Source organism: Onychomys torridus, chromosome 5, assembly GCF_903995425.1.
Source record: "Onychomys torridus chromosome 5, mOncTor1.1, whole genome shotgun sequence".
NCBI classification, from domain to species: domain Eukaryota; kingdom Metazoa; phylum Chordata; class Mammalia; order Rodentia; family Cricetidae; genus Onychomys; species Onychomys torridus.
The window spans coordinates 30,040,447-30,063,775 of NC_050447.1; the positions used below are offsets into that span (position 1 = coordinate 30,040,447).

Genomic DNA, 23,329 nt, shown 5'->3' on the forward strand with positions numbered 1-23,329 from the left:
CTCGCTGCCTAGATTTTCAGTCTACAGTCCTTTTCTATGAAGAGGTTTGGAGAGAAAAATGAATGGGCTGTGTAATCTGGACACGTGGAGAGTGGAAGAAGCCATCTTGGTAGATAAATAACAAATAGTCACACTGTGGAGGGAGAATTACTTTTATTTTACATGGTGCCAAAAATCAAAGAACATAATCTTCAAGGATCCTGAGTTTGACTCAAGCTAGGGAAGTATTTCTCACAGTTGCATATGTCAATGTGCCAATGGTATTCTTAAAGTGACAATGACTTGCACATCAGCAAAGGTACCACACTATCATGGGTATAGGTCCCTATCTAACATGCAGGAGTTGGATTCCATCATCCCTTCTAGCCATCTTTGCTCAGTGAGGTGGAAGTGCCTTGTTCTTCAGCCCAATGTGTGAACGTCTCCTTCTTCTGCATCACTGACTGCTGCAAACTCAAGTGTAATAGGAGACTGAGTACTTTCTGCAGTATAGATAATATCAACTCTCTCAGAAAATTCCTTTGTGACTTTACCACAACTGTATGTTCAACTTACAGCCCTTAATGACAGAATAATTAATCTTAAGCCAACTCCTTACAGAGGGTCTTGTGTGGTTTGTGGTAGGTAACTTAAAGCCACTGCCAAAGTTTGGATCTTGAGTGTACCCTCAATGCACATGTGTTAAAGACTTCCCCTAGTATGGGTGCTATTCAGAGATAAAGGAAAGTTCAGGAGGTGGGGCCTGATGGGAGGTTTTAATATCACTAGGGCTGTACCCTTGAAGGGGACTGTCTAACCCAGATCTCTTTTATTTCCTTCTTTTTGCTTCCCAATAATAAAGGAAGTGATCAAACACACACACACACACACACACACACACACACACACACACACACACACACCGTCATGATTAACTCCCATCAACTCCCATCATCACAGGATGTCTTGCCAAAGGACAAACCAAAAGAACCAATCCATCATGGATTAACATTGTGAGCCCATTTTCTCTTTATAGACAAATCACCCTTGGTACAGGGTGTTAGTGCTAGAAAGGTGAGTGTCACAAGCAACAGTCTCATTTATTGTCAGGAGAAACATGGAAAGGATACATCCTAGGAAAATCACTACATGGCAGGAAAGAGCTAAAGGCCAAGACCAATTACAAAATATTATCAAAGAGCATACCAAATTGACTATAGATTCCCACGTTAGAGTCTCATAGTTTAACTGGCTGAGGCTGTAACATGCTGTATCTTCACACAATCTTGAATTAAATGATGTTTTTAAAGTCACAGGTCACAAGTACATCTACTAAAATTATTCTTAAAATAAATACACACACATGCTGTGTGTGTGTATATGTGTGTGTTGGGGGGGTGTGGGTGTGTGTGTGTGCGCTCACGTGAGAGCTCCCATGTACACACACACACACACACACATGGGTTTTTCCAAATGAACCTGACCTTTGCTTATAGATAATGTAAAGAGACTGTGTTAAGAGCAAAGACAGCCCACTTCCTTGCCAGTAGGAGTACTACTATTCACTCAGGGGTAACTATGTCATTTTGGATTCTCCTACAGTTGCTAGAACCTCATCTCTACATGAAGGCTTCCTGGAATATTGCATGATTTCTCTAATGATTTTATACATTTGATTTCTGAGAGTTATATTTGATAAAACCAAGTCCTCAGCCCTCATTATAATAAATAATACACCCACTCAGCCACAGGTCAGAGTGCAGCTTAGAGCATCACTTATCATCCCTTTTGTCAAATTTTAGGAGTGAGGTGGTAGAAGAAGATGAGAAATGAGCATGGTAGAAAATCTGAGAGCCATATATCATCAGTTTGGTTAGACACTAGATTCCAGGACCATCCCAACATGGTAGCCAAGCTTCAGTGTCTGGTGCCTGGATCTGGATCTCAGGTTTGTTTGTGACTTGCAGTAGAACACTGGAAATGAATGTGTTCACTCTTTGTGAGATGCTGACAGTAATTTCCAGTGTGCCTATGAGTAGAAAGTCTGAGAGTATGTGAAATCCTTTTAGCATAGTGCCACACTGGCTTAGTGCTCAACAAACTCTGGACCTCAAAAGTTATGAAAAATCAGTTTCTAATATCTGTAGTGTTGTCAGGAAGGATGAGAAATATGCCAGGACACAAAAGTTTAAATCCTTGGAGGAAGTTACACAAGGAAGCATTTAAGTTCCTCCTGCATTAGACAGAACATTTTAATGAACAAAGTTAATGAATCACCTGCTGCTTCCCATGTTCCCTGAGAGGTGGTTAACAGGCTGCCATCCATTGAGGCATTTCAGATGCTTGTGGGATCATTGACAAAAAGAAACCCTACTGAGAAGAGATAAAGAAGTAGCTCTCAGGAACTCCTTTTATGGACTGTGCACGGTACTAGGGTCACAGGATGACCTCATATTTTTGGTCATAACACTCTGCCCCTGATTACTAGGGAGGCCCAGGCGTATGACACACACCCCACATAGTAGGAAACTGCTGAGCACTGCGACTCAGAGTAGGTTTGCAAACTCAGCCTCAAGTGTCTTGAGTTTCCCGAAAGCTGTCTAGCTCCCTCTTTGGTAAAGAGTTTATAGTCCCTACTCCTCTACAGGCTATATAGAATGACAGAGGGATGGGGTCAGCATATGGCACATAGTAGGATCTCCAAGAGTTGACTTTCTCTGCTACACCTGTTACCAGGCGAGGACAGCAGGTATTCTTGTTCATTGGCAGGAAAGCCCAGGAGAGAACGCTGGCTTGGTGCAGGAACAGGTGCCTCAACTAGGCTGCAGGTGGAAAACTAGCAAGCAGCTTGGGGGGCCCAAGAGCCTGCAAAGCCCAGGCTGGCTGTATGATAGGGTATAAAAACAGTTGGGAAAACAATAGAGTGAAGCCCCTGGGTTTTTGTTGTTTTTTTTTTTTTTTTTTTTTTTTTTTTTTTTTTAGCTAGAAGTCAAGTGACTGTTTTTGTCTGGGCCCATCACGGACAGAAATCACCAGGTGGGGCACAAACTTCTTCAGCTGTTGTCTCTTCAGGAGTTAAAATTGTCACTGTTCAAACCCCTTGAAATCCCAAACTACATTTACCTGAAAAACAAACAGGAACAGTCTTGAAATTGAGACAATTTATCAAGAGACTAATTATCTTTTAAGCTCGTCTAGAATAGTAATGAGCCGTTTTTACACGAAAGCAGACCCCTGATGGATATCTCCATATCCCATGCTCAGGCAGCTTTCCTGGGAAGATGTTACTTCAGGGTAACTTCCCACAGCAACCCATATGTGAAACATTGGGAACAAAACTCGCAAATGTATAAAGGAGGCAGGCACTTTCTGGAAGCAGTAACCATCTCGAAAATCTCCACCGCTTCCCGAATATTCTAAATGGAAAAAGGATGGATCACTTAAACACACAAAATTATTCAAAAAAAAAAAAAAGGAAGGAAGGCACTAATGAACATTCCATCACTTACTGAGAGATGCCCCAATCCAGAGCAAAAATTTACGTCTAGACATAGAAAGGAAGAGCTGCTGGCTGTGTCATAGTTAGTCTATAATACTCAGTCCCAGTTCCGTGTGTGAGGGAAGGGCTGTGGGTGAGTGTGCATGTGTGGATGCCTGTGGAGGCCACAGACAATTGGAGATATGTTTCCTCTGCTGTCATCTACCTTGGTTTTTTAGACGGGGTCTCTCATTGAACCTGGAACTCACTAATAAGCTAGTCTTGCTGACCAGTGAGCCCCAAGGATTTGCCTATTTCTATCTCCCAGGCACTGAGATGAAAGGTGTATGTTACTGGCTTTTTAAATGTGTTCCAGGGATTGAAGTCCAGTCCTTGTCATTACTCAGCAAGCACTTTGACTGGCTGCAGTGTTTCCTGAGCCCCCAGGTCTATTTTTTTTGCAGTTGGTAGCTTTAGTGGTTATTGGGGGTGTCACTAGGCATTGGCCTAAACCTGATTTTTACCATCATAACAATCCCAGGACACAGATATTTCTGTGGGCTCTGTTTTCACAGAAAAGGCATCTGAGCCTTAGCACAGTTTTTGGTTAGTCTTCACCAGATATCCATATACAAAGGAGCTTTAAATACAGAATAATTTAAGTTCTGACCAAAGGTGGATGAGACCAGGATCATATAGCGAGCTCTCAATGAAGGATGTGTGTGGAAATTTAAAACAAACAAACAAACAAACAAAAAACAAAACTGAGTAATCAAAAGAAATAATATTTAAAACTACATTTTAAAGTCAAAATTATTGGAAAGAGCCTGGAGAGATGGTGTGGTGGTTCACAGCACTTGCTGCTCTTGTAGAGAACCTGGGTTCAGTTTCTAGAACCCACATGGCAGCTCATAGCTATCTGCAAGTACAATTCCACATAGCTCATGCCTTCTTCTGTCCTCCATGGGTGCCAGTCACACATATGGTATACGTACATATATGCAGGGGAAAGATTCATATGCATAAAATATACAAATAAATCTGTTTTAAGAGATGGTTGGAAAAATCTATGATGAATAAAAGACAAAGTCTTCAATAAGATCAGGTTTAACCCTGCACATACACACCTAAGCTCATATTCTTAATCCTCATCTTAGCCATGCTACTGAGCAAAGCTACCACCATGTCTAAATAACTGGTCCAATCCTCAGTGAGGATAAAAAACTGGCTTAACCAGTTGACGACATGGTCATGGGCAAAATGTCCCCAAAGACCACTGTGAGTTCCCACAGTTTGGTCATCAGTGCTGGCCAAACTTATTCATGTAGAGAAGGATAATCCAGAGTGACTAGCCAGGCCTCTATTCAAAGTCTTGCTTCACTGCTAGAACGTAATAAGAGCTGGAAACAGATCTCTATGTGTCTAATATTAAGACCAGGGAGGAGCCTCCTACCACTCAGCTTGCTCTGACAATTAGGTCACCATTACACTGAAGTTGTCACTGTGCCTAAAGCCATTCCACACAAAAGAACCAAACACTGAGAGGTGAGTTTAATATGTAAAAATCGCCCTAGTAGAATAGATCAGATAAGGAAGTAAAGGCTTTCCTTCATCTGCAGCAGCCCGGAGCATCTGATAAGAAAGCAGTGCTCATTCACAAGTATTGTTTAAGGAGTCCATAGTTACAGAAGACATAGAGTAAGTCTCTAGTCACTGCTCACTGCTGCTAGTAGAGCCATGTACAGCAACTTCCAGGCTCAACCCCCAAAATGTTCTATCTGAGGACCTTGGGAGACTGAGAAAATAAGAGAGAACACCACAGAAACCTGTATGTAGCCTACCATGACAAATAGCCCCCTTTGTCTCTCTCAGACGATCTCTGTTTTCTTTCCCCTCTTCTTCTCTTCTCCTGCACATTCTTTCTCATTTGACACCCTAAGATACCAGATTCTCTGCCTGAGCTGAAACCTTGAAATGACGGACTATGGGACCAATGCTTTCTCCCTGAAAATATCCCAGATCTCTACAAATGTCCCTTAACCAAACAAAATGACATTGAAAATCTTGTCTACAGTTCTAACGTGTATGCTTCACAAGCCCTTAGAAGATAAACGTGACTTTTTTAAAAAAAAAAAAAAGTTAAATCAACTGTCTGGTAGTGAGTGAGCATCAGTTTACAAAACACTTTATCTTACTTTCCACTGAGTGACTTAATAGTCCCTCCCATAATCCATTTACATTGATTCCTGCTTCATCAAATGTCCACAAATTTCAACACAGCTCAGAGCTGCAAAGAACTCTGCTGGTGAACCACCAGGGAGACAACTCCATACAGTTAAAAAAAAAAAAAAAATACAGAATTATCCACTTAAGACAGTACTTACTTTTAATAGAGCCTTCCTCTTAATTATAACATAGCATTTGTTCTTTCAATTCTTCTGAACTTTCATAATGACACCATCAAACAGTAACAAATATAAATTTGTGCAGCCTGAAATATGCAATTTAATCATAAACCATAATTTCCATATCACTGAGGAAAGAAAAAAAAAACCCTCAATGATTAAATTCCAGTGATTGAGGACCAAACTTGAATTAAATTTTGCTTCATGCTAAAGTTAAGTTTTATATAGCAATATCAGAAATGATTTAAAGGTAAGAGTAAAACATTACTGCTATATTAAAACTCAGCACTCCAAAGTATTTACTAAAAATGAAAGTGTAGCTCTTTTTTTTTTCTTTGTTTCTTTTTTTGCAAATTGCAAATGCCTTTCTAACGTCTTTTAAACCTCTTGAAAGAAGAGGTAATGTTATTATGGAAGTCTCAGGCATACTTCCCTCTTTCCTCCCACCTCTGATTTATTCCCCTCCCTGAATCAAAACTCGCTTCCTATCACAAAATTTAAAACAAAACAAAACAAAAACAAAAACCCCAAACCACCATCTGTCACATATCCATCCACCCAGCTATCTGGCAGATAGCTGCCTCATTTATCCTCTGCCCAACCCCCACTCAGGTTTGACTTAGACAATCTCAAATCACAAAATTTCCCAACTTTCTAACAAGTTGCAAAGTGAGGAGGAGAGACCGCTAGTGACAGATGCTCCACCTCAGAAGATGTTCATGTACAAAATCTACCGGATCGGGAGCCAGAGCCCCAGAGACAGGAACCTGGCCTCTCCGCGGAGGTACAGACAAGGCTAGTAACAAAACTGCTTTTCATGTGCTCTCAAATGCAGCGGGGCCCAAACCAGGAAGTTGGAGAAGGTCACCATTGCCCTCTAGTGGCCAAAAGTGCAATCTTCCTCAAAGGAGTCCATTTTCAGAGATGCACAAGGATCTCAATGTCAGTGTAAAATTAAAGCAGAGATGTTTAATTATCCTCCTCCACTGTTTTTGTTAGTCTTTCCTGTTTAGAAAGAAAACCGTAGATGACCATCACAATAACCCTGATGGATCATAGAACTGATGCGGGGAAATCACAATGTTTCCAACTCTCTCCTGCTTTTCTTCCTCTTCTTTTTTCCCAACAAACCTGTGGATTTTTGCTCCTTTTTTCATTAAAAAAAACAAAATTAAATTCCAATCTTAGATAGTATATATATGGATCATTCACTCTGAAATAGAAATACTGACTACTTCAAATTCTAAGTAGAGAATAACAGTTCTTGACAAATTAACCAACTTCTGGTGGAATAACGACCAGTTGTGTAAAGGAGAATCTCATTGCAAATATACTTTAATGAATTAAAATCACTGGCTAGTGAATATATAAATTGAATGTACATTTCTAAGGAAATACTTGGAAATTTATAGCAATTCTACAGACTTGATTCTAAAACGAAAATGTTCATTGCCTTCTCTCAGCTCCGTGAAGTGTATTTTGTTGTTACTAGCCAATAAATAGGTAGGCCTATAATCAAAGTGTAAAATAAAAGTCAATGTTGAAAATAAGCTCAAATAAACTGAGCTTGCTTTTCAAACTTCCAACATAAAAGCATTGGGGAAGTGGATTAAAGTCAGATTTGTAGACTTTGTTTAGCTGGTTCAGGGGAAAAAAATAAACAAAACAGATTTACATGTAACAGATCAAAGTGTATGTGAACCGTCTGCTTCCTAAGTTATTGGCATTCATAGGAAAGGCTTCAAGACACACAAAGCTCATGGGAGTGTGGTTTTTGTAAACCAAGCCATAAAGTCAATGTCATGGTGATTCCCATATGAGGGTCCCCAAATCTGAATCCTGACAAAGCAGCCATGTAATTCTATTCAAAGTGAAAGAAAAAACATGAATTGCAAAGGGTTGTGCATTAAAGGGGCATGAAATTGATCCATATTCCCCCCAAATGATGACACAGCTCTCCAACTCTGCACCCTCCTCCCACAAATAAATATTCTGAAGCCACCACAGTAAATGGGAGATATGAGTTCTGTGCCATAAAAAAATATAGAGCTGTAACTTTTAATTTTTTTCAAATTAACAAAAGATTGCATCTTAATTGAAAATAGAATTTAAGTTTCAAGTAATTTGCTGTGGTGCACTGATAAGCGTTCCGAACATAATGGAAGTTCTGGGGTGTTATCAAGATGGGCCAGTGATTCCACAAGAACTATTTCTAAAAAGCTTTCTTTCTTTTTGTTCTTCTCCTTTTCTAGTGTGCAACAAACCCACTTTGAACAAATCTCTTAAGTTTGGCCTCACCAGATTATCCCATTTCCATCCTTCCTAAGTATGCCTTTACTTGTTCATCCCCTACCCTAAGGGGTGGGTGTAGTTCTCTCTCTCTCTCTCTCTCTCTCTCTCTCTCTCTCTCTCTCTCTCTCTCTCCCTCTCCCTCTCCCTCTCCCTCTCTCTCTCCCTCTCTTCCTTCCTTCCTGCCTCTTCTCTCCCTCCATCCATATAACATACTGACCAGTATAGGCAGACTTTGAACTAACAATTAAAACAATTAAAATTTAGCTTACTACTAAAAATAAAAGTATAGCCTCCAAGTACTTCAACATGCTAAGATTTAACGTCTCTGGAAGCAAGATGCAAAGCCAGTTTTCACCCAGCAAAGTTTCCTGGCCTTTGGATGTCTCTGCTTGTTCTCTATTGAGAACTGCTCACATTCCTTTGTACTAGGCAAGACAGATGTTTTGCACAGAGGGTTAGAATTCCAGGGCCTAACTGGTCAACCCTAAAACTTAAGAGTCAGAGACTGTGTAAAGAACTGAACATGCCTGTGGCTTCAAGTCCCTCTAGTACTGGCCACATCTATGTCCCTTTGTTTTCCAACTTTTAGTCCTTTGTCTGCTAGAAGGGAAGCGGACTGCCTGCAGCCAAGGTTGAGCCTCTCTGTCTAGGTTCGGGGGCTTCTGTCTCCTTGTTCATAGGGAAAAAAACAACTCCAACATTAATAAAATCAAGGTCAGTCCCTTCTCTTTTTCCTCTGTTAGCCTTGAAGGCTCTCACACTCAGCTCAACCTGGCTAATGTGTTGATGTGCCGCCGAGGGAGCCTCGGTTCTGAGAACACATTTGCATGCCGGTCCACTGGAAAATCTAGACACCCCGCAAAATCCTCGCTGCAAGCCTTAGCGATAAAGAAATTGATTTATCCTCTGTCCAGATTAATTATCACTGCTCTCTGTGATTAAACCGAAAACTTACTGCTTCCTAGTACACAGATAAGAACGATCAGGAAAACATAGGAAAAGATTTGGGAGCCATCGTAAAAGACTTCTTGAAGAAGGAGCGGAAGGGGAGACTTTAGACAAATCTCTACCCTCCTGCAGTAACAGGCTTTTCTTTAACAAATCCACTCCCAGCCCTTAGGGACGACCCTTCTTAGAGCAGAAATGGCACTGTTCAATAATTAGAAGATGCAATTTCTCCATAGCAGTGCGATAGCCTGTGAAATTCCTGCTGCATTTATTAGCAAAAGCAACAGGGCTTCTTCGAACATCTAGCGAAGCTTTCACCCACGGAAGGCAGGAGCGCCGAGCTCTGGCGAAACCCTGGCCTTGGCAAGAAAGAGAGCAGGAAGCTGGACCCATGGCCTCCTGGGTCCCACTTTCTCCAGGGACTCTTTACATCCCAGAGCGAGAAGACCCTGCCAAGGAGAGGCTGGGTTGGAGCGAGGGGGAAGGATGCCCCTGCCGCCGCCCCCTTCCCTCCGCTCCTGGCCCTCCCTACGCGGCGGTTGGGAGGCCAAGCGCAGGGAGGGAGGCCGAGCGTGCTGAAGCTAGGGAGCCTTGGAGCGCTCCGAGAGGAGGCGCAGGCTTTCGGGGAAGGTTTGTCTCTCAAAGTTAACATTGACCCTGGAAAGCTTCCTCTAGCCCAAGCCTGAGCCCAGCCTGAGTGTGAGCCGCTCGCAGACCACCCCCTGCACCAAGAGGAGCTTAGGAAGGGTGATCAGAGCCTCGGAGGAGGCGCTGCCTGGGAGGGTAGAAGCGCTCTGCAGCCGCTGGCCTCGGAGCCGCAGTCGGTAGACCCCGACCCACGCTATCAAAGTGCTGCCAATCGCCGCTCGCCTCTGACCGCTTGCTTTCTTCTGGGTTTCCGCGCACTCTCTACATCTGGACTGCGTCCTGGGTAGCTCTCCCTCTCTCTGCCGAGGTTCAGGAGAACCCCTAGGAACCCTGCAGAGAGCTATCCTGTCTAGGGAACAAGAGCGGAGCAGGCGGGCGGCACCGCACAGGGGTCGACTTTCCCTAGAGACATGACCAGAGAAGTCTGCGTGTCCAGAGCTCAGCCCTGCAGTCCTTTGCCCCAATCCATAGCAAGCCCCCTATGCTGAAGCCTCGGTGCAACACTGCCCCCCATACCCCACCCCGGCAACACATCAAAGAGCGGGGGAGTGCACATCTGGAGCCTCAAGCCCCTGCTCTGCCCGCGCCCACAGCTGGCTGCCTTCTCTTTTTCTCTAATTTTAAAAACAAATATTCTTTTTAGCACACCCCCCCCCAAAAGCCCTCCCTTTTTGCATTAGTGATCTCCATCAACCAACAGCCTCCCCCGTTCGTAGACAATCTCTTCCATAAGCAATTCTTGTCTCTTTCTGCCTACTCCGAGAAGCCCCATCTAGACGGGGGCTAGAGACTGGCAGAGCACCTCACCTGGGGCCCTTGCGGGCGAACGCGACCTCCCGGCCGGCGGTCCCTGGCCCTGGCTGAGCGCAGCGGTGTCAGCCGGGGCCCCAGTCCGAGTCCCATTCACAAGTCGGCGGCGGCGGCTGCGAGCGGCCCCCGCGGCATCTGCTCCTCGGCCCGCGACGCTCCCCTCAGCTGGCGGCGGCCGCGGAATGAGCCGCGGAGCGCGCTAGTGGCAGGAATGAGAAACCGGGGGGAGGTGGCGGGCAGGCGGGAGGGTAGGGGGGAGGAGGAGGGAGGCCGCCGCTGGGAGGGAAGAAGAGGGAGGGGGCGGAGAGGAACCGAGGCTGCTAGACGCGGAGAATTGGGCCTGGAGGAGGCAACGGGGCCGACCCTGTCCGGGCCCCTCCCCCCGGGAACCAGCGAGAGGCTAAACCCAGGGATAGGTGGCCACCCCTCCTGCTCCGGGTCGCGGCGCTCAGTCTCCTATGGGGGTTCAGACTGAGTCTAAAGCGACTGAAGTTGGGCTCCAGGGATACACAGCCAATCAGGAAGGGCGACGGAGGGAAGCTGGAGAGGGCTTGGGAGCCCCCATTTTCCTCTATTCCAGAAATCCGCTCCAGATGGACAAGCTAGGGCCTCGATTGGCCGGCCGGAGGGTGGATTGGATGGAAGGCATTGCCCAAGTGCGGGAGGCAATCGGGAATTTGGGAGCGCCTTCTATTCTTTATCAGTTAGCACCCCACCCTCTAAAAATCTCTCCACGTTAACCGCTCCTGCCCAGCCACCCCCTTGCGCGCCTTCAGCACCCCATCACCTATCCTTTGCGAAGTCGGTTTTCCGGGAGAGCGGTGAAGACACTGAAAAGAGGCATTCGGACTTGGAAAAAAACTCAACCTCTGTTCTTTCTCAATTTTATTCTGCCGTATATGCAAAGCCTCGGCGGGTACGCGAGGAGAGCTTCCTTGGGGTCAGCCAGCCAGGAGTGTTCCTTGGTTTCTTTCTGCCCAGCCAGGTACAAGCAACACCCCCACCCCCATCCCATAATTTCACTTGTTGCCTCCCCCACTGGTCACCGCAGAGCCCCTCAAGGCCCCAGAAAGAATGCCACTCCGCTAGAGGATGGGCCTATGTGAAGAATAACCAGCCCCCAGACTCAGCCTCCTGTTTATCCCTTTTCCTTCAAGGACACACTACACCAAGGGAGACCCCAACCCACTTCCTGCCCATTCTGGAGGTGTCAGGGCAGAAGGGCTGGGTCTTCGGGGGGTGTGGGGGGGGGACGCCAGGGACTAGGCGGGGCGCTCTTGGTACCTAGAGCAGTGTGGAGACCTTCTCTGTGAACGTGGAGTAATGAATGATCCGTGCCTCTGTGGGGATCTTGGATTAGGACAACTTTCCAACCTGAAAGGTGGTGGGAAGAGCAGAGGTGAAATTTCCACTGGGTGAAGGTTGAAAAGGGTCGTGGTGGCGTGGCAGCGGTGACCCCAAGAAAAGAACCAGAAAATAAATAAATAAATACATAAGACACAAGGGAAAAGCTGGGCGATGCAGCGGAAGCAAGAAAACCGAGAGGCGAGTAACAGGGACCAGAAGTTAGAGGGAAAGAGACTAAGGAGGAAGAGAACTCCTAGGATCCAAAGCGCAAGGGAAGGACACTTAGGGACCTAGGGAGAGCAGATGGTTGCTTAATCCCAGCACCAGGGCTCTTAGCCACCAGCCTAGGGGACCCGGAACTTTCACAGATTCCTTGGTTTCCCTTGGACTCCGGGAAATGTGACCAGGAACAAGAGGTAGGCAAGACTGCGGGAATATCTACCCAGTGCTTGCGTTTCCCACGGCATCTGGGGTCCCTGTGACACTGGGTACTGTCCCCCACCCCCAACCCCGTCACCACTCTGCCAGGAGAGAAAGCCTCTGTCACTCCCTGTGGACGTGGCCTTTAAACTGCCCACTCTTTTTCTAGGAAAAGAGGGCGCTAAGCATCCAGTTACCCACTTTACTTATTCCTCCGCTTCCTTCACTCCGGATCGTGTCCAAAGTGCTTCCCACTACCACCGCCACAACACCCGCCTTGAAGCAGCTGCAGCACAGGGAAGCATCAAGTGCTTCTCTGGAGAGTGCAAGCTTGTGCCTGCTCCAGTTGGCGCAGGGACCTAAACCCTTTCCACCATTAGGCTAGGTTTTGCTTTCTTCTTGATCTCTTTGGCTCTGTCTGCATCTGAAATCTGCTCTCAACCCTAAAACTTTGGGTAGGTTCCAAACCGCCACCGGAAGTCCCCACTGTAAAAGAACACAGAGGCTGCTACCTAATCATTCCCATGTACTAGTGATGTTACTGGACAGGAGAAGGGAAAAGGGTCGGACTTGCCCTAGTATGTACACCAGTATGGCTCTGAGAGGGCTACAAACATTTGCCCGGATTTTTGCATCCTTTCCACGTGGACATGAAAAGAACAAAGGAAACTTACAGCTAACATAAATGTAACCCTTTGCTAGAGAGAGGCTCAGAGCCAGTGATGAGTAGGGCACCCATGCGCAAAGTCCCACGAATTCAAGTGCGAGGTATATCCCAGGCTGAGCCTGTTCACTTGTGATCTGACTTCAGCTGAAAATTGTCCTCCGCTTTCTGTTCAGGATTCATCAAGTAACAACAATTGTTCTTTAGACTATCTGCTTCATGAATGATAACATAATGGAATCTTAAATATGAAGTTAAAATTTACTTGGTAGGTTTCAATTGGCATTGCACACTTCAATCAGAGCTGTGTAGTGGGTAGCAGAAGTGAACGGTCTTTACACAATTCTATGCCAAGAATTCTTTTTCCTAAAAATCAGAGAAGCATGCCATACCGAGGCTGGCACATGAATGACTGTTCACAGCAACATTAGCTACAGGGCCCTACATGTGGGAAACAAAGCAAATAAATGGCCATGGAGACATGAGTTGGATATAAAAAAAAGTGATGTATCCATTAATAATGGAACATTATTCAGCAGCGGAAAGGAAAGGGACACTGATGATTGCTGTGTCATAAAGAAACTTTAAAAATAGGGTAAATGGGAACAACACTATCACAAATTGCCTGTTTCCACTGATATGTAGTGTCTCGAAAAGACAAGTTTACAGATACAGACAACAGATCTGTGCTTGCCCAAGGTTGAGGTTACAAACAGGAATCAGCTACTGTGGTTGAGGATGAAAGCAGTTTCTGTTCAGAAGTGCTGTAAATGAAAGAGCAGTGGTGACTGCACAAATTTGCTAAAACACCTCAGATAGTAATAATAATTTTAAAAAAAGCCAAAGGCACTTCCTTCAGGAAGATTCACAGGGTATTCTGTGACCTGCAACTCATCCCTTAGGGGAGACTTCTTGTGAGGCATTTGGAGAGAGAAAATAAATGAAAAACTGTTTTTTCAAGTCTTGTTCTTTTGGAAGATTGCCGCCTTAGGTCTATTTGGCAAGTTCTGTTTTGGAAGCTGTTAGAGAGCCTTACAAATGTTAAAGCAAGTTAATCCCCCCTCCCCTTTAAATCTCATAAGTGATTAATTCCTAGGAACTAGACTCAGGCATTCTGGCTTCCTGACTTGTTAGGCACACCTACACAGCTCAGAGTGTGCATTTCAGAGGGGAAATTTTCTTTTTTATGACTATGTTAGGATCTGTCATAGAAATCCATATTAAGCACTTGGGTGGAGTAATGTGTGATTTCAGTTCAGATTGTAAAAGGAAAAGAATAAGAAGAAAAAAAGAAAAGGAAGTCACCAGTTTCACAAGCAGCTACCAAGTTCTTCTTGCTAATCTTTCTGGCTTTTGTCTTGTTTTTCAAGGGAGGAAACTAGGGTTCAAGGTTGCCTGTGCTTTCAAATCCAGACCCAGCAGAAGCCCAAATGATCCTCTTCTGGTCTCTGTCTCAATCCTTGGAGCAGGGTTGATAATTTCCTGCCTTCCCTCATCAAAGGGACCATGTCTCTTTGATGTGTCTCTCCTCAGACTCTGAAGATAGCCAGCACCTACATTGCTGTTCTTTGTTTCCAGTCAGAAGCTCCAGTCTCCTCAGACCTTCTAGAAAGTTCATGCTCTAGAGAGACCCTTTGGTAAATGGCCTTAAAGGTGAGGCAAAATTCAAGCAGGGAATATATTTCTTCAAAACTGATTTAGCTTTCAGACATGCTTTCCACAAGCAGAGAGGGCACAAAGACAAAGGTCAAATGTGAAAACCATTGAGTCAACTCTCAAGAAAGAAAGAAAGGAAGGAAGGAAGGAAGAAAGAAAGGAAGAGAGGAAGTAAGGAATTAAGAGGGGGAGGAAGGAAGAAAGAGAGAGTAAGAAAGAAAGAAAATGAAAAGTGTGTCTTTGATCTTTGCTTGAACCCTGTCTCTGTCATGTTGTGTTCCATTTTTCATGGAAATACTTGAACAAATATCAAGTCATTCTAGACCAAAGTAAGAGTAAGCCAAAGTCCAACTTTGTGAGCTAGTGAGCATATTGGATTTACTTACAGGTACAGAAATGTCTCAAAAAGATCTCTACTGCCAAAAGCCCAGCCCAGCATGGCTCGTAAAAGAACTCTGAAGCACACTGTATGACTTACGGTTAAATCCAAGTGCCACTTCCAGGCAGCCCAGCTTGTCTGAGAGTGTTACTCAGCAGTCTTTAAGGCTGATTATATAAACTTGGCAAAGGTGGAACCCAGTGAATCTGGTTGGTTTCAGGGGCTTCCTAAAGCTATTAAATCGTTTTCTTCTGAGCTTGATAGAATTCCCTGGAGCATGAAATGCTTTACCCAAAGTCTTTAAGAACTTCTCCCCAAAATATTGTCTTAGCTCATAGGAAACCAATACACAGCAATCATTTATTCTTCACTCGTTGCATGGTTTTGAGCAAGTCTTTATCTATTACCAAATGCAGTTTCTAGATCTGTAAAATAAGGTTATTGCCTATACCACAATTGTTGTGGAGATTCAGTATTTCCACATTCCAAAACAGTAAGTATTGTACCTTGAGCAGAAACTCAATTAATAGGAGCTCTTGGTTATTACTGTTAATTATTATATTTGATTACCATACCTTCATTGATCCGAAGAAGAAGAAGCCATGTTGTAGTTATAGATTATAATTAAGAGAATTAGAAATACAAATCTCAGCCTAGAATATTATGGCTGTTGAAAGCTCTACTAACACCATCATTTGCAGAAACAATATCAAGAGCAAAAAGGCTCTGGGTTCATTCCTATGTCTAACACAAATTCCTCGAGTCACAGCTGGATGAGCCATCCCTGTTTTCTGAGCCTTACTGCCGTAGTTGTAAATGAAAGTTTGTCCAAGTTGAGCTCTGGGATGGGGGTGGAAAATTCTTAAAGAGCTGAAGTTTTGGAATTAAAATTGTCTGTCTCTTCTATAAAAGCAAAGCATCAGGCTGAAGAGATGGCTCAGTGGTTAAGAACACTGACTGTTCTTCCAAAGGACCCAGGTTCAATTCCAAGCATCCACATGGCAGTTCACAACTGTCTTTATCTCCAAGATCTGACACCCTTACACAGATAAACATGTAGGCAAAACACACTTGCACATAGAAGCAGCTCACCACCTCCTGCTAAATTTTGACTGCAGACAGCTCTTCCCAGGAAATTCCTCACATGTCTGTAACTAATATTTTAATCTCTCCCTTCTCACCTACACTGTAAATTTCCCTAAGGGAAATGATGATACCCTCATGACTAATATCTACAACCATATCTAGCAGCTCTCTCAGTGTCTGACACATACAAAAGAAAACAAACCAGAGAATATTTTTGAATGAACTAATATTTTTGAGGGAATTAAAACCAAGGTATTGGTGCTCAATACTATCATATAGTGATAGTTTATTTGTATTGAAATGTGATTTTATTTGTATGTTAATAAAGTTGCTTTGAGGTAGGAGCAAGCCAGAGCAGAAGCTGGGCGGTAGTGGTGCACGCCTTTAATCCCAGCACTTGGGAGGCAGAGCTAGGTAGATCTCTGTGTGTTCAAGGACACAGCCAGCATGGCAGACACACGCCTTTAATCTCAATACCAACCATAGAAGACCTGGAGGTCTGTACAAACAGGCAGTGATGAGGAAGTCATGTGGCTGGGTTTACAACCAATGAGAAAACAGAACAGAAAGTCTATAAATAGACAGGACACACAGAAGTAGATCTCTTGCAGAGAGGAAGGACAGCAGAAGCAGTAAAGGGTAAGGTTTTCCGCTCTTGCTCTGACTTCGTAGTTTTTAACTCTGCAATTGGTTCTGTGTTTCTTATTTAACAAGACGGTTACATTTACACTATCATGCTAATATTATATCAAAAATGGTCTCTGTACTCAGTGGCTTAAAAACAACACTTACTTAGTCACTTATCTGTGATTTGGTTGGGGTTGTTTGGTCTAGAGTGAGTTTGCTTAGGAAAACTCAGTTTATCTTTCTGGGTTTCTCATCATTCTTTCTATATTAATGTGGTAACATTCTAATAGTGAAGGAAACCACACAAGACATCATCATGTGGGAATATACACACCTTTGGAGTTCTAAGGTCCAGTACTGGAGACTGTCTCTTCTGACTTACTCTGTTGGCCAAGGCACATCATAGGACCAGATGGGTAGTTAAGATTCTTCAGTGGGAGACACTTCAGAGCTGAGTAAGGAAAAGTGTCCCTACAGGGGTACATGAAATGTTAGAGCAGCTGATACATTCTTCAACAGGCAGAAACAGGTTCCTATCATCCCTTTCTCATAGCCATCTTGGGTTACCAGATCACATAGGTTCTGATAGACATGCATACAACTCTATAAAACATTAGAGACAACTGATCCGAGGGACCATTCAGCGTCACTTCAAATCAGTGTAACTATTGCGCTCACTTGTTATCAAGGTTCATGATAGAAAGGAAGAAGGTAAGCTTTTCAATATTTTACTTAACAAAATAAATAAGTGGTTACTTAATAAAGTAACCATTCAGCTTTATTCAGCCTATTTTATATCCCAAAAACATTTACGTACAAAATTAACAATCCTATAAATACTCTTTCAAAGGCTGTATTATTGTGCCTGTTTTACAGATAAGAGAACTGTGTGATGAAACTACGTGCATTGGCCAGTTGACTACAGTTGGTAAATAGGAGAGCTAGGACTCCAGTCTGTGGGTGTTTACTTACAAAGTGTCTGTCACATTAGGCTGGCTTTCAGTGGAGAAACTTGTGGTGGACTTCAGTCTTGGTATGATAAACAGGAGGAAGAAGAAAGAGAATGAATTTTGTTCCATATTCTCAGTGTGGAGGACATCTATCAGATCCTGAGGCACATTGTCTCATCCATAGGTGAATTAAAGTAATTGAAGAGTAGATGATAAACAGGTAGGAAAAAAGCAGATAGAGAAGAAATAGCAGAAGAAACAGAAGAGAGGCAGTGAGTGGGCTCCATATGTAAGGGAGTTTGCCACCAAGCCCGTGGACCCAAGTTTGGTCTCCCCAGATTCATATGGAATCAGGTCAGGACTTCTTCAGGCTGTTCTCTGACCTCCACAGACACACACAAATCACACACACACACACACACACACACACACACACACACACACACACACAATTTTTTAAACTTTAAAAAAGAAACAGAGAAGGTATATGAACAAGAAGGAAGTCGTAAGGAAGAGCATGGAGGTGTATGTGCAAATGGCCTTTTTCCATGTTATGCATAATTCTGTGCATTTAAAATAAAAGCACTGAATTACCTGACTTCCCCAGGATGCTAAGAATAACCATCTTACCAAGGCCTCCTTTTTCTGTTAGGTGCAAATGAGCAGCTCTTGTTTACCTTGTATAGTCCCCTTTGATCATTGAGGATCTAATTTATGTCTTTGCTATTGTTTGAGGAAAAGTAATTCAACTTCAAGACACTTGTATCTGTTGCTTATATTGTATCTATGTAGGATTTCTTTTTTCAAATTGTTTTTCTGCTGCTTACTTTGTCACTTTGCCCACTTACTGGGGATTCATTCCTCCACTCTCATCAGCATCAGCACCCACTCATCACTCCAGTCACCAGTGACCATCATTTCCTATCCATTGTGACAAATTTATCATTGTCCATAATGAATATATCTAGTATAAATAGCACTGTGTATTTTATTGACTTACTTTTGTTGGTTGTCTCACCCTACTAAGATACAAGCTTCAGGAGGGCAAAATACATATTCTCCCTTGTTCACTCCTGTAACTTGAGCATCTAACACGGTACTGGGCATATGGTAGGCACTCAGTAAATATTTGTAGAATGAATTCATGAATAGTAAATGCATGAATAGTGCTAGCTGAATGAATGAATCCCCAAACCTAAAGCAGATGGATCGTCTGCTTGAATCTAAACATGATGCAAGTGTCCCTTGTTTACAAAGTGAATTTAATGATGCTGATTATTCACATTACAAAAACCCTGAGCCTTCAATTTACCAAAGGTTTCATTCAGAGGGTAGTTAAAATAGCTACCTCCTTTAGTGCTTTTAAAAAGCTAATCCAAATTACAAAGTGATGGGATGCAGACAACTTTCCTAGAGTGTACAAAAATTCTAAAATTAAGTATACAGGTATGTATAATGGCAATTCTGCCGCTGCTTTTTGACTTCACTGTGTTTGCTGTATGGACTGGGAAAGTGGTTTGTTGAAGCACCTCACAGAAGACTACTTCCATGTTCATATGTGCATACATTTACATCTCTTTTAAAAATCCTGAATAAGAAGCATTTAAATGTGTTTGCTCTCCAGGAGAACCATTGGAAATGTATTCTAGTTTGAAACTGGCTTGCTTTCCAAATAGCCTACAATTTGAACAGGGCTCCATAGAAATCTGTGTTCCAATTTTCATGACCTTTCACTCAGTACTGGAAAAGGGAAGGCAGGAATCATCCTTAATCCTCCTTAATGTTCTAGACTTAAGGCAATTGGATATGCTTAAGATAACAGGTGAATATTTCCATATTTGAACGAGTTGCTGAACATGTTTCCTTCTCCCAGTGTATCCCTGGCTCAAGGGCTAATAATAGTGGTGTTTCCTTGTAACACAAGATGTACCAAAAACTAGGGTAGTTTTAGACCAAAGGTAGCTTGAGGGCTTTCTTCCAGGAAACAATATTCTGGAACAGTCTGTTTATTCTGATCGATAGTCACCTTAGTTGTGTGATGTAAAACATGATTCAGCCCTCACTGCATAAATTTCTGGGCTACTTGTAAAATTAAAGGGCACCCAACAAACTCTAAGGTTCTAGGCATGCTCAGCAAGTACTTTACTGGCAAGTTATGTCTCAGCCAAGGAAAAGATTTAAGTACTCATTATTTAATGCATAAATATTTTCATTCAAACACTTCCTATTATCTTACAGAGTATTGTGGACACTTTAAAGGTAGTGATGGGAAATTTCAGAGCAGTGGGAATTTTTACTCAAAGTCAGCCAACAGTTGGTCAGTGAATTATTAAATAATGTTCAGTTGCTCAAGTCCTATAGGTAATGTAACTGTGAACCTAACTTAAGCGGGGAAGGTAGTGAAGAAAAGCATTATGGTGTACAGAAGACCTGGGATACATGTGGAACAGAATGTTTCATATGATAGCAATAGATTGTGTAAGGACTTTTAGGTAAAATAGGATTTGATAAGGACTTAATAACATAAAAAGGGATCAATAAAACTTAAGCTTAATAAGTTTCAGTATAGAATGCAGACACACAGAACCCAGAGCTCTGTATATTATGAGAAGACTCCCAAACCATATCCACATGTGGTAGCACATATTGGATAGATTTTGTTGTTTTCACTGTTCTTCTGTTGATACACAGCTAAGGACTGGTCACTTAAGCAGATGAGGGCCTTCAGTTTAGACTAAAGAATCACAACAGAGGAGATGATTTTGAATGTGTTTTGGAAATGGAATCAAATCTTCATATTATACTAGCTGTAGCAGCAAGAGCAAAACATATACTGAGAATCATTTTTCCTGGGACAAACTTTGATGACTAGTAGAAATATGGATGATGACCAATTGTGTAAATATGGGAATGGGAATTGGGCATAAGGTTCTAAACCTTGAGGTTGTGTGAGAGTATTTTGGATGCGAGAATGCTCAGAGACGTCCTCCTGGGTGACAGAGAGATACCTCACATTTAATTGGTTAAAAATCCAAAGTCTTAATATCTGAGGCAAGAGATATAGATTCTGGACTTTGACCACCTTTTTCTCTCTGAGGGCATTCCCCTACAATGTAAAGGTTTGCTTCAAAGATTCCAATGTGCCAACTTCTTTCTAAAAGTCCATGATTATTGATTATGACCAACACAAGGATGATTTCTGAAAGCTATCTCCAAAGGATATGCATATTCATTTCATTTCTGTTGGAGCTATTCTGGAACACAAAGAAGGCTGTGAGGCAGTGATTAGGATGGCAAAACACCAGAGGTATCAAGTAGCACAGAGCTCTATGCAGACGTCACCTGGGTCCTCTAATGTCATCATACCAGCCTTTTGTCAACAGCTTGTTGATATTCTCAGCCTCCAAGGATCATTACCTGTGATCTTTTTTACTTAATATGTCTGTGTAATGGTCAGCCACATTTTGTTTTCTCTGTTTCCATCAGGAGAAGGGCGGATTCTACTGACATAGAACATGGTCTTGTAAATTGAACAGGCTAAGTAAGGCTTGAGTTCAGTCTGTGCTCCTTACTTACCTGACCTGGAAGACTGACTTCTGCAGCTATAAGATGATAATATCTTCCTTACTTGCTTCTGAGAATTGTTTTTCCTTAGAAAAGAAAATTGGCTGTGACTTGAATATTCCGAACTGTCAATGAGTGCTTTTTTCCACTCTCCCCTCTCTCTGTTCTTTCTTGCCTCCTTTCTGTCCCTACTCTAATACAAAATGCAGACATGAGGTGCGACATTTTTGAAAAATACCTCCTTCTCCACAAAGACTCTCACTGATAATTCTGTCTTCTATATGTGCTATATGTGTATCATCCCTTATGCTGAATTTCTTGAGTATGTCTACGCAAAGATATCTAAAAGCCAGTAAGTGTTAATATTAGTACTTTATTGGTTTATCTCAAACATGCAGGCTTAAGGAAGTTTTGAATGAATATCCTTTTATGATTATTGCTAAAAAGTTATTGAAAGAAGGAATTCTAGAAGATGAATGAAAAGAGAGAAGGGGGAGATGTCATGTGTCACATCAGCTCTTGAAAATACATTTTGGTGTGGAATAACCAGGGCACCTGGTTAAAAGTAAAAGCAGAATTCACTGGCTGTTTAAAATCATAGTCCTAGTTCTTTACCCTAGAGCCTGCAGTCATCAGGTACACTTTAGTGACAATAGTCCTGACTGACTAAGAAATGTTTATCAAAAGATGCAACAACTGCTATGTGTATTTGTAGTCGGAAACACTATGCTCCTTTAGCTTTGCTTGTATCAACCAAGGAAGGGGGGACAGCACCCAGATGCCTAATTTCTTTAAGCCATATGACTCATGGAAGAAAAAGTTGGAAGTTATCAATCATCAATCATCAGATAAAATTGTTTGGAAGAGGCAGATGTATAAAATGAAGTGAGACTTCTTTTAAGCTAAAAGTTCGTATATTTGCCAATGGCCTGGTAATAAAAAAAAAAAAATTCAACTAGACTATTGTGTAAAAAGAGTTATGATTTCAAAGCAGAAATGGAGCCAAAAATAGCAGCCAGTCCTCAGCCAATACCATTCCCTATCCTCAGGCCCAGCACCCAGTAATTGCTTTCTCATGATAAACATCTTTGACTTTACTTTGTTAACAAGGTGGCTTCAGGAACATTTACGTTTCACTGGGTCAATGTCTGTCTTAAATATCATGTCATAAGTAGAAAGCATCCTTGGCAGACAGTGCAACAGCATCCTAAGCAGGTCCTGCAAGGAAAATGCAGAACATTATCACATCCATGATGCTGATGGAGGTGAGAAGCTCCAGGTGAGAAGCTGTGTGCTTAGAAATCAGGCACTGTGGAACTTGGGTATCCACACTGGACTGTCTTATTCCTGCATTCCTTGATCTTTCTTAAAAGAAAACTGAACAACATTCAGATTGATGGGCTGGTAATGTCTTGTCAAGTGAAAATGTCTCATCTTCTGATGTCATAATTCCAAATCCAGATGCAAGGAAATCTACATGTATCTTCTACAAAGATTCACCAGCTATATCATTATTACCTTTGCATACCCTGTTCTTCCAGCTTAGAACAAGTTTCTGCATAGTGTTCTGGCTCACTCCCATCTATTCTCTAAAAATGGGTTTATGTGTCTTAGCCTCAAAAAGTATTGAACTGTTATTCCCTTCTGTTCCCCTTCTTAAAGCACCAGTGTGGATTTAAAATCTGCCCTTTGTGTTTTAAGCACCCTATACTATAGAGATAGAGACCATGAGCCATCATTTTCTCTGTGTGTGTGTGCGTGTGTGTGTGTGTGAATTCATCCACAGCATCTATCACAGCCATGAAAAAAATATATATATAGTTTTATCATTAAAAAATATATATAATGATAAATAATAATAGCTGACATTTTTAATTCTTACACAGGCCAGGTACAATGCAAGTCAGGTTATATGTAGATTCATTTGATTTCCCTAACAAACGTGTGGAATAGGAACTATGGGCAAAAGCCATTTGTTACAGAGAGAGGAAAGGGAAGAAACAGACAGACTGACAGACACACACAGAGGGAAGAAGGAGAGAGAGAGAGAAAGATGGGAGCATTTACAATTTGGAC

At 42.5% G+C, this 23,329-nt stretch overlaps 1 protein-coding gene across 3 annotated transcripts in view; it reads right to left on the reverse strand.

The window, feature by feature from the left end:
• Positions 1-10,820, reverse strand: part of Cdh11 (cadherin 11) — a 162,843-nt gene extending 152,023 nt beyond the window's left edge. For all 3 annotated transcript variants that reach the window (XM_036187122.1, XM_036187126.1, XM_036187125.1), the window contains exon 1: positions 10,558-10,820. The gene's annotated coding sequence lies outside the window, so the exon portion shown is untranslated. The remainder of the gene's footprint in view (positions 1-10,557) is intronic.
• Positions 10,821-23,329: the final 12,509 nt, after the last annotated feature.